Source organism: Penaeus vannamei, chromosome 34 (genome assembly GCF_042767895.1).
Source record: "Penaeus vannamei isolate JL-2024 chromosome 34, ASM4276789v1, whole genome shotgun sequence".
Lineage (NCBI taxonomy): Eukaryota > Metazoa > Arthropoda > Malacostraca > Decapoda > Penaeidae > Penaeus > Penaeus vannamei.
The window spans coordinates 23,406,276-23,416,275 of record NC_091582.1 but is presented as its reverse complement, the minus strand read 5'-3'; the positions used below and the strand labels follow the sequence as shown (position 1 = coordinate 23,416,275).

At 37.9% G+C, this 10,000-nt stretch overlaps 1 protein-coding gene across 24 annotated transcripts in view; it reads right to left on the bottom strand.

The window, feature by feature from the left end:
- Positions 1-10,000, bottom strand: part of Pfk (ATP-dependent 6-phosphofructokinase) — a 54,694-nt gene that overhangs the window by 43,849 nt on the left and 845 nt on the right. For 11 of the 24 annotated variants that reach the window (XM_070113286.1, XM_070113284.1, XM_070113290.1 and 8 more), the window contains exon 1: positions 1,998-2,126. The exons of 1 other annotated variant lie outside the window; for it this stretch is intronic. The gene's annotated coding sequence lies outside the window, so the exon portion shown is untranslated. Of the gene's footprint in view, positions 1-1,052; positions 1,299-1,717; positions 1,852-1,997; positions 2,139-2,249; positions 2,353-10,000 lie in introns of those variants that run through there. 12 more of the 24 variants (XM_070113283.1, XM_070113294.1, XM_070113297.1 and 9 more) reach the window with 6 other exon arrangements.

The following is a 10,000-nucleotide window of genomic DNA, read 5'->3' as shown; positions in this document are numbered from 1 at the left end:
AGGTAGATGTTTGTGTGGGTCTGTTTGGGTATGTGTGGATATATGCATATATGTAGGTCTGTAGGTGTGGGTGGGTAAGGCTGTAGCGGTGGCTGTGAGTGCTTGCTCATGTAGGTAATCATACAAGTGCATATTGCAACAAAAGATGTCTGCTAAAGGCAACAAGGACTGTTCTTTCACAATTTGTAAATATGATCTTTATTTTCAATACTCAAATTCTAAACAAAAACTGAATAACAAAACAATTATTAAATACTCCCAAAGCACCATCAATGGATTTCAATAGCTTCTCTCATTATCATACTTGCAGTGACCTGATATAGCATACTACCTTAAGTCCAACATGATAGTGGTGCCATATAAAAGCCACTCCTGCACCTTCGACATACTGCTCTTCAGCATGACTATCAAACCTTTGCCACATATACTCTGCTAAGATCAAATTTAGACACACTCATAAGATAAAGTGCGAAAGAGGTCTCCTAAGATAGTCTGCCAGAACACACTTGGTGCCGATCTCATAGCTTTTTCTGGAGCACTAAAAGGCGTGAAAACTGTGGAATCAGCAGGAGCCATTAGGACCTTTTCTAATTATTTACTGAACAATTTACTGCAAACAGACATTCTTCAGTACAGCTGATGTAACTTACAACAAAAAGTCTATATAATGAAGTTTATACAGTACAATAACCACTTAAAATTTAAATACAAGGGAATGGTTTTGAGGTAAATATACTAGCCAGTTATACTCAACACTCATATGAACATTAAAAATCCTTTTCACAAATTTTGAACATGATAGTTTATAATGGGACTGAGACAGAAAAGTACAAACTTAGTATAATCTAAAATTAATAATAATAATCTGCAGTTAACCCTTATATCAACTACAAATTAACATAACACAAAACATAATTGAAAGATACCAACTTATGAAAAAAAAAAATACTTAGCATAATTATTAAGCAAAAAGCATTAATGTTCTCTTTCTACCCAATTTCTACAAACCAAGCCATGACCAAGCAGCACTTGCAGATGCCTTTTTACTTTACCCTCAGTGCCTCCAATCACTGCTAGGGAACCTTCCCAGGGACATACGAAACCCACAGTTTTTCGATACAGTCACTCGAGGGTATACAAATATCAACCTCGGCAGAGTTCCAGCACAACTTTTCCTTATTTCACTATAATCCACTTTATTATCTCAAACAAGTCTGCACTCCTACAAATCTGTGTACCCCCAAGAGGCCTCTCGGTGGAGGCTGCAGCACCTATGACGTCAAGGCAAAGCAGTGACTAACTTTCCTCATGCAAGTAACCCTGACCCATGTCCCCTTCGCACACCCTTCAAGTCCCAGAGGTCACCTTCTACCAAGATCAATAACCTCTCAGAGGACACAAAGGGCACAAGCCTCATGACTGTTCTTGTAAAAAAGGTGAAAAAAGACATACTTTCTGTTATGAAATTCCACTCACATCTGCTTAAGCTAGTTGACGAAATAGATGGACCAATTGAGTCCTCATAATACTCTCTTTTTAGGGGATGTCACTAGGCTATTGTCCCTTTTTGTTGACATACAGTGCTTAGCAACAGCGAATATTACTTAATCCCTACGAATTATTTATAAAACCATGGCAAAAAAGGAACGCCCTTGAGACAGCTCCCGCGAAACCTCTGAGGCTCGACCTTATCTCGAATTTAAAGAGGCTCACCGACCTTGACATAGGCCTATGTCGCGGGTCACGTAGACTCAAACCGCAGCCTTATCATCCTATTTCATCATCTGTCAACGTTCAGCTGCTGCACACATTGCCAAGGTGTTTCTCCCAGTAGATGTCACTTACTAAAACTGAGGATAAAACCTTGTCAAAGTCACCTTTCGTGACCTTGCCAGCCCAGCAACACCGCATCCCCACCGCGCCTATTTCACTCCAAAAACACCCCAGAAATCTCGTATATTACAAAACTCCGAGCCTGGAGTGCCTGCTTGACTTACCTTCTTCACGAAGGCTCAGGCCTCACTCACAAACCCGGCAGAAATGGCCAGGAGATCTATTTATAATCTTGGCTGCCCGCGTCCAGCCTGCGCGAGATATCCGGGCGCGTCGTCTGCTCTCCAATCAGCTGCTCGGACGCCCTCGGCCTCTGCGGCTCCTTCTGACGCTGACCCCGGCTTATTTCCTACGGTTTATGGTGCTTGCCCTAGCTTATCTAACGAATAATAAAGGAGGTTGGGACGTTGACCTACCTTAGACGATGTGCGAGAGGACACTGAAGGTGACCTTGTACTGGAGGTACGATACTAAGCCTCTGCGCATGACAATCTCGGAGTTGCGAGGTCCCATTTACCCTTTAGGTCTTTCCTTACGCCTCCTGAATGAGGGAGTTTGTAGCGCACAGACCTTGTATCAGAGTTTAGCAAAAAATCGTGATAGATAACTTGATGTTTTTATCCTATAAGAACTATCTGTTTCCGGCATTTTGTCCCAACGTTTGTAGAAATTAGTTATCGAGCGCTGCCTTTGTGTATGATGCAATATGTACGGTTCTCTAGTGCAACAATTTCGTGTCGGCTTATCGAAAAAATACACCTCATTCACTCTGCTTTTAAGTACAGATATGATCGTATAGCTATATTTGCTTCAGGTTTTATACAAATCACGCCTACACATATTCCAGAAGAAAATAGCAAAATACATCAATAAGAACATGGCATCTCATGAGCAATGGAAGAGAAAAATCCACGTGAGGTTATTCACGTCTCTGAGATAGGAGGGATGATCTTACAGATTAACAATTTCCTCTACGTGTTTTGGGGGTTTGATTTCAGTCTGACAAAACGAGTGTTGTTCATCTCGATTCTGTATCAATGGCATAGTTATAATTCTGATAATCTACATCTTATCTGATCGTTACTTGACCGTAAAGCTACGAAATGTTATGGGAAAAAACAGTGTCAGGCGGCAAAATAATTCATCATGGGAATTACTATTAAGATTTTATAAAACAGTAAGAACTCGATTCAAATTTCTTTCCATGACACGTAATTAACCTTTTGTCCCATACACAGAGTAACAACCTCGCACGATAAAAACTGAAACATCTCTACATGACCAAAAAAAAAAAAGAATCCGTAGATTACACAAGCCCATCTTAAAATGCCCAAACTGACGTTATATTATCTTCTTGATACCAATCAGAAAAGAAGAAACTTCCTTTTTTTACAGATTTACCATGCAAGATTATCCCTTTTCTTTCTAAATTCAAATTAATGAAACACACCACCAACAACAAAATAAAGACAGGAAGCATGCACGGGAGCGCTTATCTTCAAGCCTGAGTCTTAAACAAGTGTTCATAGGAAATAGACGAAACTGACAAAAAAGAGAATTATGAAAAGAAAGAATGTAATGATAAAAGCTATTTAAGCACATGAAATAATGATTTAGAGAGGGATGTCGAGAGAGAAGTGATTATCAAATAATGACAAGATTACAGATAGCATGAGCCAGAAATTCAAGTTACGGAGATGGGGTTGGGGGTAAATAGAGAGAGAGAGAGAGAGAGAGAGAGAGAGAGAGAGAGAGAGAGAGAGAGAGAGAGAGAGAGAGAGAGAGAGAGAGAGAGAGAGAGAGAGAAAGAGAGAAAGAGAGAGAAAGAGAAAGAGAGAGAGAGAGGGGGGGGGGTGGAGGAGGGGAGGGAAAGAGAAAGAGAGACAGAGACAGACAGACAGACAGAGAGGCGCGCGGACACATACACAGTGACACTCACAGGCAGCCACGGGGTGATAAAAAGAGAAAAAAAATAATAAAGAAAAGAAAAAACAGATGACAACTTGTTGCCTGAGTGCCTCGAGGTATATACCATCAGCGTTTCACATCGAAAATGACAGCTTAAAAAGGACAATCACACTAAGATATTATTACGTTTTTTTCTTTTCTTTTTACCGGAGTGACGAGTCGAGGAGGTTTGCACGTACGCTCCCTCTCTCAGTTTGAATCCATGTCTTCTGTGTGGAGGTCTTCAGTGATAAATGAATAAGAGAGAAATCATGTTTCATCAACAGTTTGCTCTTAGATTGTTGCTTGATGTTATATTTTGATTGGTCTGTAGATATTTCATTAAATTTTGTCTGTCTCCGCCATCTTTACATCGACCTTCTCTCTCTCTCTCTCTCTCTCTCTCTCTCTCTCTCTCTCTCTCTCTCTCTATCTATCTATCTATCTATCTATCTATCTATCTATCTATCTATCCATCTATCTATATCTCCCTCTATATTTTTCTTTCTAGTGCTCTCTTTCTCTCATCTTATCAGCTTATCAATGTCTTATCTCTTTATAACCAACCATCTCTCCCTACCTTCCACCCATATCAACTTGCATATAGACTTGAAATCTTACATATCTATTAATCCCCTTACCTTTCCTATCTCCATTATATCAATTACCCTTCACAGGTTACTGTCAGCTATGTCAAGTAACACTGCCAGCCGTGACGTCAAATGCATTCTTGAAACTCATTTCCCTTTCTTTTCTCTTCTTTTTTCTTTTTCTTTTTTTCTTTTTTCGTTTTTCATGGTTAGAGTGCATCTGAAGGTCATACTGGGTTAAAGAGGCCTGTCGGCGTGGAGGCAGACGTGACTCATTCCGGCCATAGCGATGCGGATAATACCAGCTGATCCTGCTTGGCGGTTTAATCGATTCTCGAAGCTTCGTTTGTTTTGATTCGATATGTTATGATATTTTACGTATAAGAAGGCACATTAATGAATATACACGCCAATGTGTTTTTGAAATGAATTGTGGGTAAAGTCGCACCAACGGATGATAACAAAAATCAGAAGACATTTAATCAGTTTCTCCGTGTACAGAGATGCCAACCCGAAATCAAGCCTATCAGTAATTTTTCCAACAAATTTGTAGATCTTCCTATCCGTAATGAACTGTACGCGGCATTATTTTGACGGACATTTTCTTTTCAACAAGATGAAAACAAAAGATATCAGATGGGGATTGCTTTACGCAGAAAATTAATCTACTTTAGGTCCAAATACCTTAGGTTCACCTACTTAAGGTTAGGAAAACACAAGGGGAATGCCCACTTTCTTAAAATTTTGACTCAAGAAATTCCTATTTCAGCGTGAACAGTTCAGCAATGTCCGATATAAGTTCACTGCCAAAACACAAAGGTAAAAAGAGTTCAAAAGAGGTGTCAAAGACCTCATTGAAAATTCTGCTGGGTACCTATTTCTCTCTCTCTCTCTCTCTCTCTCTCTCTCTCTCTCTCTCTCTCTCTCTCTCTCTCTCTCTCTCTCTCTCTCTCTCTCTCACTCTCTCTCTCTCTGAAAATCTTGTCTGTGGTTAAGCATATACCGGAACCTTCGAGACTTAGTCACATTGTAAACAAAATGCATGTGGACTAACTTTTGACTTAATATACAATGATAAAACCGTTCGTTATGCATTTTGAAATACGACTTCACTCACATGAAAACAAAATAGCGGGTAAAAAAATAAAAGAATAAAAAGTTAAAATTCTTAGATTATAGCTATTTCATCGACTTGAATATAATATATCATGGCAAGAACTTTCACTTTTCGGGTGTTCAAATAAACAAATTAAATATTTAGTGGTTATTTGACAACGGAAATGTCATATCCGTTTTTTTTTTCTTGTAAATATTTATCATCCCTTGAATGGTCATTATTTTTCTTGTAATACTTTATCGGAAAAAAATCTATTTCTAAGATGTATTCTTGATTTTTCATGTCTCAGCTATCCGTTTTTCTTCAAAATTCTTGCTAATTCATCATTGTTCAACTTTTTTTCTTCTATTTTTGTATTTAGTTTTTATGCAATTAGCGTCTTTTTCCAACTTTTATCATATCTATGGCATTTATCTATCTACTGTTTACGTCGTGAAGGTTTAACCATACGTACGGTACAAACAGCGTGCCATTCTCGCACGTTCCCACATTCTAATCTGCCACACTTATTTTGGCCGTCTCCCCTCCCCTTTCTCTCTCCCTCTCTCGTTCTTGGTGACTCTCTCTCTCTCTCTCTGTCTCTGTCCCTTGGTGATTCTCTCTCTCTCTCTCTCTCTCTGTTTCTTGGTGACTCTCTCTCTCTTTGCGTTGCTTGGTGACTCTCTCTCTCTCTCTGTTTCTTGGCGATTCTTGCTCTCCTCTCTCTGTTTCTTGGTAACTCACTCTCTCTCTCTCTGTTTCCTGGTGATTCTTGCTCTCTTTCTCTACCCTTCTCTCTCTCTCTCTCTCTCTCTCTCTCTATCTCACTCTTCCTCTTCCTCTCAAATCACAGTCCTGCTCTCCCATAGTAAAACAGTGATCATAAATCCACCTAGCTATTTATGGAATGATTCCCCAACAATCTCTCACCTACATCAATTCATGTGTTATTTATGTAAGCCATCTTCTATTTCATAATATACGCCTCCATTCGACTTCCTCTTCTCATTATTATTGTCTGGTGATACTTCCGTGTACTGAACATTCTTTGGCAACACTCCAAATCGCCCCAAAGATCGGTGATTTAACTTTTTTTTTTTATATCAACGGAAAACTCGACAAAAAGGGAAGGAGGGAGAGAGAGAGAGAGAGAGAGAGAGAGAGAGAGAGAGAGAGAGAGAGAGAGAGAGAGAGAGAGAGAGAGAGAGAGAGAGAGACTACATCCAATACAATGCAGAATATATATAGATAAATACATACAAAGAGACCAAATGAAGACCAGAGAAAAACAGAAACAACAGGAATCCAAAAAAAATAAAAAAAATAAAGAAAGAAAGAAAACCCCTTAAAATGGGTCTTAACAGCCTTCCGTCAGGTTAACCATCCTCTTTTCCGTTGGCAAACTGATCACTTCCTAACACCGTGGATTCACCTGACCCTGACCTAAATATGCGGAAGAACTTTTGTACTGTCCCCTACTTCACCCTACACCCTTATCATTCTTCAGAATTGGGAAAATGGATGATTCAGAGCGTCATGACCTGAAGTTTCCATGTGTGAATGTTTAAGTTTCCGGAGACTGAGTACTTTCTTTCCTTCCTCTCTTATTTATATGTATTTCTATTAATGTATCTGTTCGTATGCATGTTTAATTGTTTGATAAATTTCATATATTTTTTCTACGTAAAATCATAAGGATGAAGAAAAAAAACGTTATCAGACTAATATTGAAATAAAAGAGGAGTAGGATTATCCAACTATATAAACTGTAATCAAATATACAATGATAAAAATGTCATAGATATGCCTACAAACGTGTCCTTCAGTGTATTAACTCACAATCTACTCTAAAGCAATAAAAATAACTACATGTCATAATCTTTTAATATCAATCAAGTAATAGTACATCTCTTTACGTCATTTCAATATAAAAATACAAGCATAGTCCCTTCTACCTTCTTTTGATATCCATAAATGGAAATTCTTCATCGGCTACAAACGTTTTGCGTACATAGGTACATCCTGTCTCATAACATCACTTCATGAACGTTTTCACAGGACGAGGCTTCCTGTTCAAGTGGGAATCCTGATCTTCCGATTGTTTTTCTCGTTTTAAGTTAGGTTTGTTGTTTTAATTCATTTCCTCACTTTCGTTTGTTTTATGAGAATTCGCTGTGACGTTATATTTCCTTATTTCGATGGAAGCGATTGTGAGTAGGTCACAGCGCCAACATGCGAATATATACCTAATTTTATTCAGTTATCTTTTTAGTTCACTTTCCTTTTCAATTCATCTGTCTACCTATCTCTCTCTAGCCGTCCCTTCATCTGTCTGTCTGTCCATCTATCAATCTCTCTCTCTCTCTCTCTCTCTCTCTCTCTCTCTCTCTCTCTCTCTCTCTCTCTCTCTCTCTCTCTCTCTCTCTCTCTCTCTCTCTCTCTCTCTCTCTCTATCTATCTATCTATCCATCTCTCTCCCTCTCCCTCTCCCTCTCCCTCTCCCTCTCCCTTTCCCTCTCCCTCTCCCTCTCTCTCTCCCTCTCCCTCTCCCTCTCTTCCCTCTCCCTCCTCCTCCCCCTCCCTCTCCCTCTCTCTCACTATCCGTCTATTTATATTCTGAATAATGCAAGACAAAATTAAACGTATATTCTACCGTGAGAATAATCTGCTCATGGTACTTGATTGGCTACATGTACTTTACGCTTCGATTAAGAACAGCTTTTCTCTCTACCTCATGTCTATAAATAAGACACACTCGATTCTGCAATTTTTTTCATGGAATTAAGAATGAAAAATTAGATTAAGGAAGGAGATTGATTAGCTGTCGGTTGTTTTTCTTTCGTGAACTGAGAATATAATTTTTTTAAATAGAATATTTAAAGGAAAGACGCGTGGAGGTTTTGCAAGAACGTGAAGTAATACACATAAATTAGGAAAAAAAAAAAGATAAATGAAAAATAAAGAAAGGAAAAAAACGTTCATTCTTTTTTTTTAATCACCAATTAAAAAGAAAAAAGCACAAATCTATCGAATGAATGCCACACCAACCGCTTTCAGATCTCGACGAACAAACACCTTCTTTGATGATACCCCCCGGACCATGCCCACTCCCCCCCCCCCCCGTCTTCTCCAATGCCAGGGTACTTGGCATTTCTCCAAATGACGTCGACCAACAAGGTTGATCCCTCTATAAACAGATACGGGGACTTGATCCTTGCTGACCGTGGAGAAATGATCACCTTTCAGTCAATTTGGTTTGAGAAGATACCTGATGCGAATTAATAAAAGGTAGGGAAGTGAAAGTGACAAAGGAAGACATTGTTAATATAAGAGATATGAAAATGTGTATCTGATGTTAATTGCAATTTCCGCTTAGGATTAGACTTTGTAACCACTATACTCGACAGTCTTTTTTTTAATAGATCTATTTTTTTTACATAATTTACATAATTGAGAGAAATATAATCTTAACAACGATAATCATGATGACGATGATGATGACAGTGATTGATAGAAATAATTTTTATATCTTTTAAGCGGTACTATTAGTAATTACACCAAGAAACTTGATAAAACGTGTAATCTTTAACTATGAGAATGGTAATTAGAAGGTGATGCTAATGAATAATCATAATTGCGCTATGATGAGTCGTAATAAACGAACACAGAATGTATAAATAAATATCCTTATTAGTAGTAGTATCAATTAATTAGAAGGTGATGATGCTAATGAATAATCGTAATTGCGCTATGATGAGTCGTAATAAACGAACACAGAATGAATAAATAAATATCCTTATTGATAATAGTATCAATCAAAAAACTACAAAAAAAAAAATCAAGAGTTTAACCTGAGAGCAAAGAAGCAAAACCACGACCCTGGAGTTACACCCAGCGAGACACGCCATGTGCACATAGCCAACATACCGAAACCAACATAGCCTGGTAAATGAGATCAGGCACACTATGAAAGCATATTCTTATAAGGATAACTGCACAGGATTTCTTCTTTCAGGACTGAGCGAGTGTGGTTTGCTGGCAACTCCATTGTAGTGGTTGTAATAGTATCATTATAATGGTGTTATTTTGGTGATGAATGAATTGCAGTTGTGTGAATGGTGGTGATGGTGAGAGTGATAATGATGATAATTATGACAAATAACGTGAGGATGATGATAATAAAACCAATGATGATAATAATAATCATGATAACGATAATGATAACAATAATAATAATAATAATAACAACTACTAATTATGACCATGATAATCATAATAACAATACTACTAATACCAATAAGGATAATTCTAACAACAACAATGATAATGATTACAATAATGATGATAATAACAACAATCATTGCATTAACACCAAGGGTAATATCAGTTCTTATAGAAATAGAGAATCAGATAGCATGCACCCATCATAGATTAAAAAAAAACTGTTACAGATGATTTCATTATGATACTTGCCATACAATGTTTACACTTCAGTTACCAAAGACCAAAGCAAGATTTATAAGCAAAATTATAA